This window comes from Manis javanica, chromosome 17, assembly GCF_040802235.1.
Source record: "Manis javanica isolate MJ-LG chromosome 17, MJ_LKY, whole genome shotgun sequence".
NCBI classification, from domain to species: domain Eukaryota; kingdom Metazoa; phylum Chordata; class Mammalia; order Pholidota; family Manidae; genus Manis; species Manis javanica.
The window spans coordinates 15,980,677-15,986,676 of NC_133172.1; the positions used below are offsets into that span (position 1 = coordinate 15,980,677).

The 6,000-nt window shown below is 46.1% G+C and overlaps 1 pseudogene; it reads left to right on the top strand.

Annotated features, from left to right (window-relative positions):
- LOC108388229 (uncharacterized protein C2orf78-like) overlaps positions 1-4,604 on the top strand; it is a 28,803-nt pseudogene extending 24,199 nt beyond the window's left edge.
- Positions 4,605-6,000: the final 1,396 nt, after the last annotated feature.

Here is a 6,000-nt window from a genome sequence, read left to right on the forward strand (position 1 = left end):
AGATTACGTCATAATGCAGGCTCAAACCAGCAGCATCAGTGTCACCTGGAAATGTGTTAGAAATGCAAATTCTCAGGTCCCCACTGTGACCACTGAATCAAAACTCTGGGCAGGTGGGGTTGTGGGGACTCTGTGCCAGGTGGAGGCATTGCACCAAAATTGTTTGACGAGCATTGTCTTAGATGATGTTTGAGTTCATGCTAACCTAATAACTGACACACATGTCACTCACTGCCTGGCCTTTGCACATCTAGGTCTTGGAATACCCATTCACCAGTCCCCCTCTTGGGAGTTTCTAGTCCTTCTTACTTGAAGTCTCTCTTCCACATCCTCTGCACATCCTGGCTTTTCTTTCTAGTGAGTTCTATGGTATGTATGTCCATGTTTGTGACTTTCTAGGAGGGATGGCCAAGTCTGTGACTTGTCATCTACTGCTGCAGACAGTGATGTTCAGAAGGGAGGGGAGAAGCTGTGTTCATGTGCTTCCCACTAAACAGAGACTGACCTGCTCTATAACTACTATTTTTACTTTATCTCCTTATCAGTATGTATAAACATTTCTGCTAGGTGATGGGTAAATGTATTTATGTGAGCATAGAAAGTCTGCATATGGGGATAAGCTCCCCATGTATATCGTTTATCCATCCCTCATTACATATCTCTGGTGTCTGATTCCTGTAACTTACTCTGTCACGGTATCCATCTCTACTTGAACATATATTAACGTTTGTGTGTTTTTTTCTCACTGTGGCATGCCTTCCCCACTGTGGCTTCAGTGTGGGAACAGCAGGTCTCAGGGCCCCTTGGAAGGCCCTGGCTTCTCCTGAATCCTACCTCACCTCTCCCGCTGTAACTGTTCTCTCTGGCCCACTGGTGGATCACAAGGTGTTGCCGCTACTCTTTGGTTGCAGGTGACACAGCAGAGGTGTAGGTGGTGTCTCTTGACTGATTCCTAGTCTTGCTCTTAAACCTGAGTTCCCACATTTCTGCATTTCAATGCTGTGTCTTTCTACAGACAAGATTTTGCTCATGTTCCTGTGGTTAAGGACTCCCTGTTTGATCACTTGTGATTACCAAGGGAAGGGGTTGGCACGGTTCATAGGGGATATATCCTGCAGGGGCATCTGCCTCAATATCTAAATCACAGGTTACTTTCATGCTAAAAGTTTCCCTTTATATTATTGTCATTTATTGGAAATTACATGAATTTTTAATGATTTCAGTCATTGGTGATTTAGATTACCTCTCCCTCCCTTCAGTTCTGGAGTTCTTCCCTTTTAGTGATCACTTTTAAACTTTTCAGTTTTTCCAAACTAGAAATTCATTCTATAAGGCTTGGTTTTTTGTACTTTTTTGGGGAGTGGGGGTGGGGGACACAGTTTTTAAGATGGTATCTCTGGATACTAAGGTAGCCTCATTCCACAGGCTTAGACCAAAAGTATTTTCATTGTTGTTTCTTCCAATGATTTTATAGATTCAAGCCTTTTCTTTGACTTACCAGTGACACTGGTTTGTATGGCTTTAATTTTTTTCTGTTTTTTCTTCATTTTCACTGATTTTTATCTAATATTAGTTTTCACCAGACATGTTCCCTAGATGAGCATTAATGGACTTTTCTCCCACTGTATTTATAACTTACATGGATATTCACTACTCTGAGACTCAGGCCAGATAGGAATGTGAGAAATGGGACTCCTCAAAGCACAGAGATTAAGTTGTAGAGCTCTGAGGTTTATCAAGAAACTCAGGTCTAGGGTAAAGGAGTTCCACATGCCCCAATTCCAGTGTGTGTGTTTTTCCCCAACACATCCAAGCAGTTCTTGGATACCAGCTGAGTGTCCACAGTTCAATTCAAATCTCATGCTGTCTAAGTGGACACATCATCAGATTCCCCATGTTAAGGGTTCAAAAGTCCTGCAGGACTCATCCCACCCCCGATTCAAGATGGCACTATCCAATCAGTCCCACACTGTAAGGAACTCCACTTTCCTTATCTATTCCTGGTTTTTGGAAGGCATTTCACTTATTGTGCTATAACCAGTTTAACTTTCCCTCACGTCCTTAATTGACACCAGGATTTAAGAACCTGTGTTCTGGGATCTTGTCCAAAGGAAACAGGTTATGCATCTGTCCTTGCTTCTATATTTCATCAGAAAGAGCTCCATTCTCTCTTGTAGTCTATGGGGTGAGTTGTTCTTAACTTCTCAGGAAAGTGGAGAGGATTGAAGACTACATAGAAGACTGGTAGGCCTTATGGAACATTTCATATTTTAAAAATCATTTCTACATTTTATCTGACTTACAAAAATCCTACAAATTACAAAGGAAACCAAGCAACAGTGACATCAAGTGATCCCCAGTAAGAGCTAGAACAGATGCCTCCTCTATCTCACACAGGGTGCTGCCCATGATTCTTAAGAACTAGGCAAAAGTCTGGTCCGTGTTAACAGTGCAGGATTGCTTTGTTGTGTGTAGAAGCATCTCACTTACCAAAGACTGACCTCTTCCTTGTTCCTTTGTAGTGATGGAGACTTTGCTGGGGATGGAGTCTTCCCTGGCTTTGCAGCCTTCAAGCCAGACATTTTATCTGCCACAAACTCCAGAAGTCCCCAAGACCTGCAGCAGCAGAAATACCCAGATACTTGAGAGTAACCCACCACCTGAGCTTTGGGGCATTTCAGTGATACCTTCAACTTAGACTTCTAGTAATCTCTTGGCACTTCCTACAGCTGAAAATGAGGAACAGATGGGGAACAACAATTTGGAGGATATTAAAACCAAGCCTTCAAAGCCTCTGGATGCCTCCCAGATCCCAACAGAAGACCAAGACGATGCACTCCTCCCTTTACAAATCCCTGATATTCACCAGCTCCTGGCCTGCATTCATCCCCTTGGCCAAGAGAGGCAGCCTGGTTCTGAAGACACTGACCTGGGAAACAACAGCCTGAGCCCTGAGGACCAAGGGACACTTGGAAATGAGGCTGAATCAAGTGGTGGTTTTACAAATGTTGCTGCCCTGGTGGGGGACAGTGACCTTCCTCAGCTGTTCAAGTGCCTTCAAAGACTTTGATCACTTTGAAGGTCCCGAGGTGATCAAAGCCAAAGGTAACAGATCCATCGAGTCAAACCAGGTGTGGGAAAGGTCATGTACCAAAACGGAGTCCTCTGGTCAAGCCAGGAAGAACAAACATAAAGCCTCTGAGCCTCTCAGTGGTGCACCCAAAACCAAAATCCAGCCAGGGGATCTGGAGGATCTGTTAGGGGGAGACGTGAGTATTCACAGTGTTGCGGATGGTAACAAGGCCCCTGTGACCACGACCAAGCATTCTAACTTCAAATCTCTGAAAGCTGCATCGAGCAGGACCAGCAAAACCAGAAGCCATGAACAGGAAAGGACTGAACGAATCAGAAAAAGCAACTCCAAGAAGCTGCAGGGGCTAAGCAGTCTGGGAGTAAAGTCATGGCAGAAGAAAAGCCAACCGTTCCCAAGATGAAGTGGAAGAAAAAGCAACCTCAGCTCAGCCAGGAGAATTTCAAAAAACCTCAAAGCAGCCTAGCCATGCACATGCTGGAGTCTGTGCAGGGTTTTCATACACCAGGGAAGAAGACTGATAGGAAACCTAGATTCTCTTCTTCCTGTGTCTTGGGAAATTATAGGATCCCCAAACACCCCCAGATGTCCCTGGCCACCAAACCATGGCTGAATACACCACATGAGGTTCAAGGTCCTGAGAAGAGTCACGTCAAAGCCAAGAAACCAGAGGGCAGTGTCGAAAACCACTGTCCATCTCCTTCCCAGGATGAACAGCCACTTCCTAGCAAGTTCACGTTGGTGCCTTTGCCTTTGCCTGTTCTGATTGAGGAGAGGACTCCAATTTGTTGAGCTCCTCAAAGGCCACAGTCTCTGACCTCACAGTGGCCAGCTTTGGCTTCCTCTACATGGCCTGGTACCACTGATGCAGCACAAACTACTGCAGTTGGTGTGCCTCTGCAAGCTCCTGCATCTTTGTCAGGTCCTGCCCGCTCAGGTCATCCTGTGTTGGCCAACTCAACCCAACCAGGCTGAGCAACTCTACCCAGCCTAGGGTCCCCCCATCTGCTGCTTCTAGACCTGCACCGTACAGAACATCATCTCGCACTTCCCTCCAGCAGGAGCCCATTCCCACTGCTGTGCCCCAGCACGAGCCTCCACCCAAGCCTCAAACCCAGCTTCCACCCTAAGAATTCTGCTTCCAACCCCGTCCATGGGGGAAACCAGATATTTCTGGACCAGTAATGTCAAAGCCCATCACAGAAGAGCAGAGGCCAGAGCGGGAGGCTATGAATAGGCAGGTTCAACGAGAATGAGAAAATGCTGCCAAATACACCCCTTTGGGAAAAGTACAACTTTTTATTGAGGGGGAAAAGGAAATGGAAATTGCTGACTGCTATGGCTATGCAATATAAGAGGCGACAGAATTGTTGGTGCCATTTTGGTTACCAAGTGTAGATATGTTTCCACACGTAGATAGATGTAAATTCCCAGATGTAGATAGATAGATATAAGGTTCTCTATTTATTCTGATATATTTTAAAACAGTAAAGCAATAAACGTAATAGCATTAGTAGATGAGTAATATGCTTTTTGAGTTTTGAAGTGCTTTAAACTGTGGTTTTTCTTTGGTGGGAGTGGGGAAGAGAGCCTGTATGAGAAAGAAAGACCTGGAAGGTGAACGGCACATCAGGGAAAAGGGGTAAGAACTGAGGAGGGAGGAAGAATCTCGGCCCAGGGTCAGGAAGGCCAAAGGGTGGGGGGAGAGGTTACAGGTTTATAAAAAGGAGCTGGCATGCGGGAAATGGCAGAAGTAAGAAGAATGTCAGGACTAAAGGTCAGGGTTGATTTTTGAATAGTTGAAGATGGCAGGAGATGTGTCTACATTGACCAGGAGAAATGCCATGAGTCTCTCATGAGGGCTGACATCATGTCTCATGATCACCAGGTAAGTATTTTAGAAACAAGGGATTCAGGACACAACTCCAAAACTTTGGGCTGCCTGATCCATGTATGATTATGGCTGGGGGAGGTGAGTACAAATCGGAGGGGAATCTGCCAGATGAATGGCAGTGGCCAAGAGCTATCCTGGGGGCAGCTGATAACAGGGGCTGAGCCCCACAAACTGCTGTGGCAGGAGCCCCAGTCAGAGCAGGGCCTGGGATTTAAATCACCGTTTACTCAACACATGCACACCAGGTCCAAGAGCACAGTATTGTCTGTATCACTGTGCCACTTCACTAGTGAGGTTCAGCCATGGACTGAGGTCACATTGCATGGGGAGGGGCAAGGCCTCAATTTATCTATTGCTTCTGAACTCTTCCGTGTTTAGGTTCTCTTAGGTGGCCAACCTGCCTTTCAGAGCACAGCACCCAGAGCTTCGTGGTGGACCAGATCAAACTTTGGGACGGGCCTAAATGTTAACTTGACAGGACCGGTCATCCTCCATCAACCCTGGTGCATGCAGCCTTGTCTGAACATCACTAACAACCTAAGCTCACAAGAAAAATCTCCCTGGAAGTATCTATTTCTTCTGGGTGCAAGCGATGGCAGTGTGTGCGGGCTGGGTTGCCCTGCCAACAACTGGAGGCTGAAGGCTCAGAATGATCCGAGGCGCTCCTTAGAAGGCCCTTGGGGGCAGCCACAGGGAGGGCACAGGACTAGACATGAAAGGGAATGGAGTGGGGAGAGGTCGAAGGGTGAACAGCAGGTCAGCACCATGGGAAAATTGGTAATTTACATTTTAAAACATTTCTATTCAGACATAATTCATGTACCATAAAATTCACCTTTAGAAACTGTAAAGTCAGTGGCACGTAGTACATTCACAATCTTGTGCAAGCATCATCATCATCTAACCCATAGCAATTTCATCGTTCCCCGTAGAACCCCCCTTACACATTAGCAGGCACTCCTCATTCCCTCCTTTCTGCACACCCAGGCAGCCTCTACTCTGTTTTCTCTGTCTG